Here is an 11,925-nt window from a genome sequence, read left to right on the forward strand (position 1 = left end):
AATTCCTTCCCCAAGCCTCTCTGCATTCTTACTAAAACTCCACCTCTTTGACCAAGCTTTTGGTCATCTCTCCTAATGTCTGTGTCCATTTTGTCTGATTATGCCACTGGGACATTTTTCTAGGATAAAGGTGCTATGTAAATGCAAGTTGTTGTTGTACATAATGAGGCCTGGAGTTTGGGTTCACATTCAATACTGTAGTGTGTGATTGTATGCACGATGAATGCTGAAGGCTACAACAGTCATCTGCAAGAATAGTGAATACAGGTGAATAAAGACTGGCTGTAGCCTTGTACATTGTGTACCAGCATGAAATCAGTGTGATCACTTTATGATACATTGTGATTGACATTATTGCTTTCTTGCCAGTTGTGCCACTGGGTATTAAAGTGTAATACATTTCCGTAAAATTCAACCTTCAAGTGTTTAGTTCCATATAAAGAAAGAACTTGTATTTATAGGATCTCCCAAAGCACCTTATAACCAATGAATTATTTTGAATTACAGTCATTCTTGGTGCTTAGGCAAATGCTGCTGCTAATAAAAAGGGAATTTTAGTAAATGAGTGGGTAAGAGGATGCATATTTTAAATATATATATTTTGATGCCACTATGTGTCAATTGCATAGCATCTTTAGCCATCACTAGCTACCTTTTAGAATTTGAGTTGATGATCTATAATCACGGTTAAGGTTTTATAATATTTCTGTCATTAAATAAAGATATATTGAGGAAATAAACTTTTCTGACTCCTTTTGTTGATGAGACCAATGCAGAAAGATAAACGATTCTCAATCTGAAAATTCATCGGCTTCTGTATTGTAATATCACAGGAAGAAAATCTTAAGCACAAGATGAATACTCTCAATTGGTTGACATTACACAATAAAGTTTTAATTAAATCAGTTCCAGTGTCGTCTTATCTTTTGAGACAGATTAAAATGTATAGAGGGCTGTTTTTAAAAAAAATATATACAAATGTACAGTAGGTCAATCAGCATCTGAAAAAGGCAGGTTATTACGGTGGGACCTTTCATCAGAACTTGGTCGCTCCCAAAATGTTAACGCTTAGATTTGCACAATTTTTTGGTTTCATTCTGTAAATAAGCCATTCATAGGTAGTTAGTCAGCATTTAGTAGTGAAAATCAATTGTTAAATATTAAACATTAAAGAGATGGTAGATTTTCACCTTCATGGCCTGCGGTGTAACCTGGCAGGGTAGATAAAAAGGCCTTTATAGAAACCGCCCGCTCTTCAATCCATTGAAATCAATAGAATGTAATTAATGCATATTCTATGATGGTGAGCAGTTTGCTCCACCACATTACTACCCAGGCAGTGAGGACGATAATTACCCCGTTGTTGCCTCTTCCTAAGTCACTCGTATGGGCTCGTGACTTTGCACCATTAGAAAGACACGCTCATCATTTTGTGTGTCGAACACATAAAATGGATCAAAAACAGGAAACATTGTCAGAAATGTAAAACTTTCATACTCGTGTGAAATAAGATTTGATTACTCAATTATTAAAGTGAACGACTGTCGCAATGTGAATGCAAATTACAATTTTATATATTAGAAACAGCCGCCTGTTGTAAGCTCAGCGTGATATTTGGTTCGACGGTAGTCAGTGGAACTCTATATTGGGAGGGGCGTATAACGGGCGCCCGATGCAATACCACTTGTTTTGCGCTACGTCTAAAACTCCACAAAGATCATGTTTTACTCACTTCACTTCAAAAATGAGAAACTTGGAACATAACACTACATTTGAGCTCGTATTTATCAAAAAATAGCAGCTTTATCCCATTGTAATCCGACTAAAATGCATTCATGGTTATTGGAACATGTGCACTAATATTCCTAAAACCCCATCTATGAGGTTTTCTTCCATTGAGGACTGCAAAGGCATTTATGCATAACAAAAACTTAACAGGCGTATCTGTGATAATTTAAACAGGTCACCAAGGCTTTTAATATTATGCCAAGTACGATTTGTAATTTTCATCTATTCTTTGATGGAAAAAAAGTGAAGTTGAATAGCATATCTTTCCCTCGAAGGTTTAACCCTTTGAAGATATTAGTAGCAGTAAGTGGCAATTGATGGGTTTTCCTTAGCTTGCACATTATGAAGAGTTGTGTTGTCCCTGTGTAGACTTTGTTCAAATTGTGCTTCTCTGAATATTACTGTTGCCATTCATATGAATCTAGAATCAGATTAATGATTGGTGTGAGTTTCTTTGACTGTTTTGAGTTAAAGCAGAAAAATATGAAAGTCATTATTCCAATCTATTTACATGTAGTTGATGGTGGCTATTTTTGAATTTACAATTATTTTCCAAGAAATTTCCAACGGACAGAAAACTTAATCCCTTAATGTCTGACGCTAACTGAATCTGACAACTCATTCTTAAATCATGATTATCAGCACCCTGCAAACACAATCAGCCTTTTTTTGGTCAATTAATAATTTATAGACTTGAGGCTGGAGCTATCTTGCGGCGATACTAGTGGACGGATGCTTAAAGCATTGACTCAATATTTATTGGTCTGATATTTCAACAGATGTGTTAACCTGTTTATTTTTATCCATCTGCCAATGTATCCAATATTATCGGTTTTAATTTTTGACAAATAAAGTGCTTTCAACCCTATCGCCGGTAAGTGCACACTCAAACTACAATTTCCTTCAAAAACAGAATATATTCATAATTTTTCAGACGAGCTGATGAGTGAAACAAAGAGGTTTCCCCAATGGCTCGGGGATTGTGTCCATTAAGTAGTTGAGTTATACAGACCTGGATGGTCCCAAGTTTGATCTCCAGTTCATGCTAAGTTAGTTGATCTCAGTTGGGGCATGGCAATTGGTCTCAGAGTCAGTGTGTTGCATGATTTGCCCAGCCTTCCGATTCCAAGTCTCACACATTGATGGTCACTTTGTCCAACAAGATTCAGCATCTTCAGAACAGGAACAAAGGGGTGAAAATTAGTGAGAGCTTCAAACAAGGAGCTGAATGGTGAAGGTGGGAATGAACATACATGGTCCTGGATGCAGCCCAATATTTTTACTTTCCTGAGCCTTACAGTACCAAACATTGAAAAATCTGGGGCAAACAAACAGCCACAGTTCTCAATCACTTGAAAATAACCACACAAATAACTGGCCACACACAAGTTTCAAAAATGCATTTCTTTACTTGTCTATATTGGCTATTAGGAATTGCAGCTGTTAGAAAATTGAAGCATCTCCTAATTAACAGTGTTAGCAGAAAAATATTTGTCACAATGAATAAAACAAGCTGAATGGTGAAGGTGGAAAATCAAACAATTTTAGGCAAGGCAGTTAACTTAACCTCATTAGCTCAATCACTAAATTACCATGAAGTGCTTTCTACATCAATGTATCTTTACAGTGTTAATAATCTACATACTCCATGTTGGCTACCATATGTGAATTCACTGCATCTGGTTTGGTTTGCTGTGAATTGTAGCAATCTCTGTTGCATGAAGAAAAATGATTTGTGTCACTGTGCATGTAGGATTCCATCAGCTTACTTCAAGCAGCCCCAAATGGAATAACCTTTTCAGCAGAATAATGCTGTATTTCTTGTTTTGTTCTAGTGTTCTTTCCTATTCTGAAGGTGCTATCTCTTCTGGGACACGGTTCTATGGGCACCAAAGGTAGTCATTGACCTGAAATGTTAACTCTGTTTTTCTCTCCACAGATGCTGCCTGACCTGCTGAGTATTTCCAGCATTTTCTGTTTTTATTTCAGATTCCAGCATTCGCAGTATTTTTCTTTTGTATGAAGTGTGAGCCTGGACAGTGTGTGTTGACAGTACATTAACCTATGGAGGGTGGTCAATGTCCACATACACACTTACTACTAGACCTCACTAGAAAGCAATGAGGAGTAAGAATCCTGGCTGATTTTTCCCCTTGCTAGCCCAGTGCCACTGAGGACAACTGCAGCATCTCAACTGCGGCCCTGGATGATGTCAATTGACTCAGTACAGATCAGAACATAGCATTTTAGAGTAAAGATGAGCTATTCACTGACTACTAGTATAGTGATTGGTTTATTATTCCGTAATCCAAAATTTCTACTCTTTATTCTCCACTATGTCCCTTCCTATATTACAACAGTGACTACACTCCAAAAGTACTTCATGGGCTGTAAAGTGCTTTGAGACGTCCGGTGGTCGTGAAAGGCTTTATGTAAATCCATGTCTTTCAGACTGTTACAGTGATAAAATGAAGTGATGCAAACTCATTTCTGACAAACTTTGAAAAAGTTCCTAAGTTTTCAAACAGTTAACAGCTCTGGTTCTTTACTTTTTGTAAAGATTCAGCTCTTCTCTACGAGTAATACTTGGCCTTTGCTGCCTAGATTTCTCTAGTAATCAGCACCATATGTTTGATTCATAAACGATGAGGAAATCCGAGGTCAGGTTAATGGAGACCGGGAGTAGGCACTTGGTTTAAGAGAGTGCCAGGCTAAATGATTCAATAGTCAAACTAAACGCTCGTGTGACTGTGTTCCTTAATTCTATTATACACATTAAATTCATTGGGTCTCGAAGCAGTAGCCTCTTCTTCTAAACGCTGAAGTTTTTTGGTTAAGTAGCATTGTTGATGACAGATTAGAACTCGATAGGGTGTATGTGTGTGTTTGGAAACAGCTGCAGCCGTCAGCTGCCTGTCCCCATTGTCGAGGTCAGAGGTACTCGGTCATTGACAATACCTCTATTATTACCAGTTTAATGAAGCACAGAGTGACAGGGTAATCCTGGCCTGTCACAATTCACCATTCACTGCACACTCCTGCCAGCCCTCTTCCCCTCTGCCCCCCCCCCCCCCCTCCACCAAATATTTATTTCCAAATCAAGACTCCAGCCTTCAGAGAGATTAATTGCTAATAATCAGAGGCCATGAAAGAAATGGGACCTGGGTGATCCCCTATAGTTTGGTATCATTTTGTAAACTATGTGATACATTTAATGCAAGTAGCATTTCAGCAGTCGAATAAAATAAAAGTTGTAGGATATTTGATTAAAAGTCATCTAGTTGTGTGAATTTCTTTTATTCTACATAATAACTGACTGTTTAAGGTTTACAGGAAACTTGCTGGAGAGGAGAATGGATGTGAACCCTTGTCTGTCAATTCCAGCTCAAGACATGGTCTTTATAATTTCTTGAACACCAAACACTGAAAAAGCTGGGTAAGAGCAAGCAGCCACAATTCTCAATCACTTGAAAATAATCTGCCACACACAAGCTTCAAAAATGAACATTCTAATATTGACGATTAGGAAGTGCAACTATTAGAAAATGGAAACATCTCCTAATTCACAGTGTTAGCAGAACAATATTTGTCCGTTTGGTCCTCAAGTCTGTTCGGAGCTCATCTCCCATGTGCTACATGCTGTAACCTTGGCATGTCTCCGTCTGTGCACATGTAATGGGATGGTGCTTGTAAGTCTAAGTCTGATTCTCAGTCCTGCCTGCCACTCCAATCTTAAAAGATACTTTTATACCTTTTCACATTATATTAAGTGGTCCCAGGGAAGATGTACTTTCTCTCTATTTATTCTCATTCCACCCTCCTAATCAAACCCAAAGACCTGCAATTCCCTTTGTTGTATGGGAGGGAATCCAGCTCTGTGCTTTAAGTTTGAAGATGGCTTAGAAGATCCATGAAAATGTGGGTTTCTAATTCCATCAGGTCTGCAGTCCTTGGATCATTTGTGCTGTTGACAGCAATGGATACTGTGCATCGACAGTCAACAGCACTCCACCAATGTCAAACCACCTTTATACTGGTGCTCCAAGGCACCAGCACTCAAATGAAACCCGCAACATCCAAGTACCACTCTCCCCTTTCTATTGCGCCCAAACACTTCAAATTTCTTTTAAAGGCTGAGTAGAAAGCAAACCCCTAACATCTGCTTCCGAGTTCATGAAACGATGGGTTCCAGGCACCATCCGAAGATTTATATTCATTGTTATCAACATAACAGTTTCCTTTTTTTTCATCATGTATGGAACCTCATCATCATGTTTAAGAGTCTCCCAAACCACACCACTGAAAAGTCTGCATGAATAGAGTTTCTGTTGGCCAGATACAGAGTGCACACTCTCTCCACTTAGTTTTTCTCATCTTAACAACTTCTTCATCATCATCATCATCATAGGCAGTCCCTCGGAATCGAGGAAGACTTGCTTCCACTCAAAATGAGTCCTTAGGTGGCTGAACAGTCCAATATGAGAACCACAGTCCCTGTCACAGGTGGGACAGATAATCGTTGAGGGAAAGGGTGGGTGGGACAGGTTTGCCGCATGCTCTTTCCGCTGCCTGCGCTTGATTTCTGCATGCTCTCGGTGATGAGACTCGAGGTGCTCAGCGCCCTTCTGGATGCACTTCCTCCACTTAGGGCGGTCTTTGGCCAGGGACTCCCAGGTTTCAGCGGGGATGTTGCACTTTATCAGGGAGGCTTTGAGGGTGTCCTTGTAATGTTTCCTCTGTCCACCTTTGGCTCGTTTGCCGTGAAGGAGTTCCGAGTAGATCGCTTGCTTTGGGAGTCTCATGTCTGGCATGCGAACTATGTGGCCTGCCCAGTGGAGCTGATCAAGTGTGGTCAGTGCCTCTTCTTATGTTACTTATGGCCAGAGAACCTAGGAGAGGTTGACAAAAGCCAAGACTTAAGATCCCCAAGTGTGCATAGGGATACTATGGAATGTAGCCAACTAAAGCCATGCATCTTACTAGTAAGCTTCTTGAAGCTTGTCCAATTAGGACCACTTTATCCATTAGATCATTGTTGTTCAGGGTCATTTGGCGCCATGTCAGAAAAAGCCTAGACTGCCCCTCCAGCCTCCATCGATGAGCGAGGCTGGCTGCTTGATCATTGCAGTACAAAGAAGTGCCTCAGATTTGATCTCCCACCTCCAAGCACATCATTTTGGAGCTAACTTGAGCCTGAATAAACACAGTTTACCTCCCATAAAACATGTCTTAACCCATCAATGGATTTCATCAGTTCTCAGTCAGTCACTGGTGGAATAGCTTGCAGAGGCAGAGTTCCTCATCCTGTTAAACCAAGATTATCACTGGGCTTACTTGAACCCTCAGTGAGCCCTACGCTCCAAACAGGAGAAAGCTGTGATGATAAAAATCATGGAGTAGTCATTGATGCATACTTGCTCCCAGGAAGCAGTAAGCAGATTGAATGGCAGTTAGAATCTGTGGGGGTCGATACAAAAGCTTTAATAGTTTGTCTGATAAATCAGGTCAGTAAAATAAATGAAAATGATAGAAGCAGCCAAGGACAGAAGCAATCTTACCAGACTGCACTGATAAAAAATCTACCAAGAAAACAGTTTCAGAAACATGAATGTACACGTCAACATGACGTATAAATGTTTGAAGGTAAAATCCTGCACAAGGTATGTCCACTATATGGGAATGCAGGACTGTGAGTGCACAGTAGTATTGGAATACATTAACATCATTTGCTTTTCCACTGCCACTGATAAATGGTGCATTTCCAATGGTGCTTTAATGATGAATTTAACATGAGAGGCCATAGGAAGAAACCTCTTTGTTCAATATTTTGTAAAATAAAAACTACGTAAAATATAGTTTAAAAAAGTTCTTAAACAATTTTCCCTCCAATTTTTCTTTTTTTTTCACCCACAATCCAAGCTCAGTTTGCACCTTTATGTGTTTCTCTTACTCTGAGAGATTGAGATGGTCTTATCTGCAACTAAAGGGAAAATATAGAGTTGGACAGTGTATACCTGACATCGGCGAACCCTACAAATGTATAGGTTCTCATTCTTAAATTATTACTGCTAGATTCCTTATCTTCAGAACATGGAGCATCAAGAGCTTCTGAGTTAGGTGGCTTCTGAAAAATAGATTGGATTCTGGAATGTCTGCAGTATTAATGTTTGTTTTTTATTCATTCATAGGATGTGGGCATCGCTGGCAAAGCCAGCATATATTGCCCATTCCTAATTGCCCTTGAGAAGGTGGTGGTGAGCCACCTTCTTGAACCGCTGCAGTCTGTGTGGTGAAAGTGCTCCCACAGTGCTATTAGGGAGGAAATTCCAGGATTTTGACCCAGCGACGACGAAGGAACGCTGCACACTTGGGGACTTCCAAATCAGGATGGTGTGTAACTTGGAGCGAAACATGGAGCTGATGATGTTTCTATGCACCTGCTGCATTTGTCCTTCTAGGTAGCAAAGGTCGCAGATTTGGGAGGTGCTGTTGAAGATGCCTTGGTGAGTTGCTGCAGTGCATCTTGTAGATGGTACTGTGCCAGTAAAGGAGGGAGTGAATGTTTAAAGTGGTGGATAGAGTGTCAATCAAGCAGGCTGCTTTGTCCTGCATGGTGTTGAGCTTCTTGAGTGTTGCTGGAGCTGCACTCATCCAGGCAAGTGGCGAGTATTCCATCATACTTCTGACTTGTGCCTTGTAGATGGTGGAAAGGCTATGGGGAGTCAGAAGGGGAGTCACTCGCTGCAGAATACTCAGCCTCTGACCTGCTCTTGTAGCCACAGTATTTATGTGGCTGGTCCAGTTAAGTTTCTGGTTAATGGTGACCCCAGGATGTCGATGGTAGGGGATTCAACGATGGTAATGTCATTGAATGTGAAGGGGAGGTGGTTAGACTCTCTCTAGTCACTGCCTGGCACTTGTGTGGCACAAATGTTACTTGCCACTTATCAGCCCAAGCCTGAATGTTGTCTAGCTCCTGCTACATGCGGGCACAGACTGTTATATTTACAAGGCTTCAAGTTATATTCCTCAATTCCTCATGAGGCCAAAGCTAAAAGCTGGGTCATCAGTGAACAAAACATACCATGGCACTTACAAAGATGATCACTTTAAAGAATGCTTGTAACAACATCTACCAGCAGTTATTGAAAGGTTACATAGTGAATGAGACACAAATCGAAACATAGGTCACCATAACATTGAAGGACTTTTGAAAGAATACTGTATGAAATATACAGCAGTGAATCCGGTTATTTGCATTGCACACCAAGTGTGCATTAGGTGTGTATCTCCAGTACAAACCTCACAATAAAATTATTTATCACACAAGATGCCACACTGGGACTTGGTAATAATCGGCACCTCAGGATATTGGCATGAATTAGTTTATAGGAGGATTGTGTGTTGCAGGATTTGACTATAAGTGCATACTTATTAAACACTAACACCCCCCTATTTATTTCTCTGAAAGCCTGAACCATTCTGTGTGTAATAAAAATGTCATTTTCATTTAAGTACGTTGATTTATACTCACAAGCAAAATGTGAATTTCCTTTCATATCAGTATTGTATGTCAGGTCAGTTTCACACAAGTTCGGGCAGTGTTTTCTAACTCAACACTTGCTCTTAACAAGAACTCACCTTCTTACTATTAATATTGATGCAAGGATACAACTTTGGACTTAGTTGTGAAAAATCCCCGAAAAGGAGCTGCAATTCTGAGCTGGAATTATTGATACTAGAATCACTAACATTGTAATTCCAGTGCCAGCTGTTTGGGAATAAATCAGTCAAAAATGCTACAGTTAATATAAAATGTGCATCCAAGGTAATCATTCTCCAGCCTAACAAGACACCAATTTAGAACATGTGGGCTGAGCAGACTAACGCTCTCAATTCCCATCCATTTGCTGTCTGCCCCCATCTCACAGATAGTCCGGGCTCACTACCAAGTTCCTCACTTCACCTGATCTGAAAGGGGTGGGACTAACTAATACCACCCCTCCACCCCCCCCCCGCACAATCCCCCCCCCTCACAATCCCCCCACAATCTCCCCCCCGCACAATCGCCGCCCCTGCACAATCACCCCCACCCGCACAATCGCCCCCCCGCACAATCACTCCCGCACAATGCCCCCTCCCCGCGCACAATCCCCCCCCTCGCACAATTCCCCCCGCACAATCCCCCCCCGCAGCACAATTCCACCCCCCGCACAATCCCCCCCGCACAATGCCACCTCCCCGCGCACAATCCCCCCCCTCGCACAATCCCCCCACGCACAATCCCCCCTGCACAATGCCCCCTCCCCGCGCACAATCCCCCCCCTCGCACAATCCCCCCCCGCACAATCCCCCCCGCACAATCCCCCCTGCACAATGCCCCCTCCCCGCGCACAATCCCCCCCTCGCACAATCCCCCCCACACCACAGTCGTCCCCCCGCACAATCCCCTCAGCACAATCCCCCCCTCGCACAATCCCCCCCAGCACAATCCCCCCCGCACAATCCCCCCTGCACAATGCCCCCTCCCCGCGCACAATCCCCCCCCCGCAGCACAATGCCCCCCCCCCGCAGCACAATGCCCCCCCCGCACAATCCCCCCCCCGCAGCACAATCCCCCCCCCCGCACAATCCCCCCCGCAGCACAATGCCCCCCCCCGCACAATCCCCCCCCCCCGCACAAGCTCCACCCCGCAGCACAATCCCCCCTCCCCCCGCACAATGCCCCCCCCAACATAATGCCCCCCCGCGCACAATCCCCCCCGCACAATGCCCCTCCCCGCACAATGTCCCTCCCCGCACAATGCCCCTCCCCACACAATCCCCCTCCTCACACATTCCCCCCACGAACAATCCCCTCTCCTGCACAATCCCCCCCCCCGCAGCACAATCCCCCTCTGCACAATCCCCCCCCCCACACAATCCACACCCCCCGCAATCCCCCCCATGCAATCCCCCCCCCCGCACAATCACCCCTCCCCCACATAATTCCTCCTCCCGAACAATCCCCTCCCCTGCACAATCCACCTCACCCGCGCAATCCCCCCTGCACAATGCCCCTCCCCACACAATCCCCCCCCCCACATAATCCCCCACACGCCACCAACACACAATCATCCCCCACCCATGATCGATTAAAACAGAGAACACACATAGTGAAACGCATGAAAAAATAGGCCTATAGAATCTTTGCATACAGCATTAATAATTAAGCAAATCATATCACAACATACTACGCTTAAATGAAACTGATCCAGCGGTTGTATGCAGTTTTGTTTGAGTTATGGAGCGTTTTAGCGGAGGCTCCACATTTGACTGGGGCCTTGGGCACAGGCCAGATTGGCCCATGCTATTCCATCAGTTACTGTGTTACAGTCAAAGGAGGCTTGAGCTTTAAACAGGAGTTGCTCAAACTTAACAGGAAGAAGAAGCTATTGCAACAATTTTAACGGGGAAAACACCACACCTGTAGCAACACTTGCTGTTATCAGAATAGCTCGAACATGGAATTGAGGTTTTCAGGTAAGATCAGTTCTTGGAAAAGCCAAGAATAGCTTGCCCTGTAAACAGGGTATTGGAGCTGCCACGCTTGGCACTGGGATTGTTCTGTCCTTGAAACTATGGCGGTGTGAATTTCACTCGTGTTTTAATCCTTGAAGTAAGTTTCCTTTTAAGTGCAGAAACGATTAGTAAACATGATGCCACCTGATGAACGGTGAAGACCAAAGGAAGGACTTACGACACGTAACTTCCATTTACAAAATATTGCAGATATGCCAACTCTCACGGACAAAGGGTTAATATGTTTAGAATTAGTCCTCCTTCTTCCTGAGCTGCTGAAAGGTTTTAATAACCAGAGACATTGTCCATTTTTCTGTCATCCCTTTGTTACATACTTCAGTCATTCTACATAACATTAAGTTCAGGGTTGGTTACTGGGGCACATATGGAGGAAAGCAGGTCACCGCCCCCCCAGGACTGGTAGGAAATGATTGACAGCTGTGTGCTAAGTTGATTTGGGGTAATTAATGTATTTTTCTGGCACTATAACAATAAATTAAAATTTATCAGGACAATATGTGGATAGGTTATGTTTTCTGGATTCATCTGGGTCCTAGTGCCCATCTGAAATTGGGA

Source organism: Pristiophorus japonicus, chromosome 14, assembly GCF_044704955.1.
Source record: "Pristiophorus japonicus isolate sPriJap1 chromosome 14, sPriJap1.hap1, whole genome shotgun sequence".
Taxonomy (NCBI): domain Eukaryota; kingdom Metazoa; phylum Chordata; class Chondrichthyes; family Pristiophoridae; genus Pristiophorus; species Pristiophorus japonicus.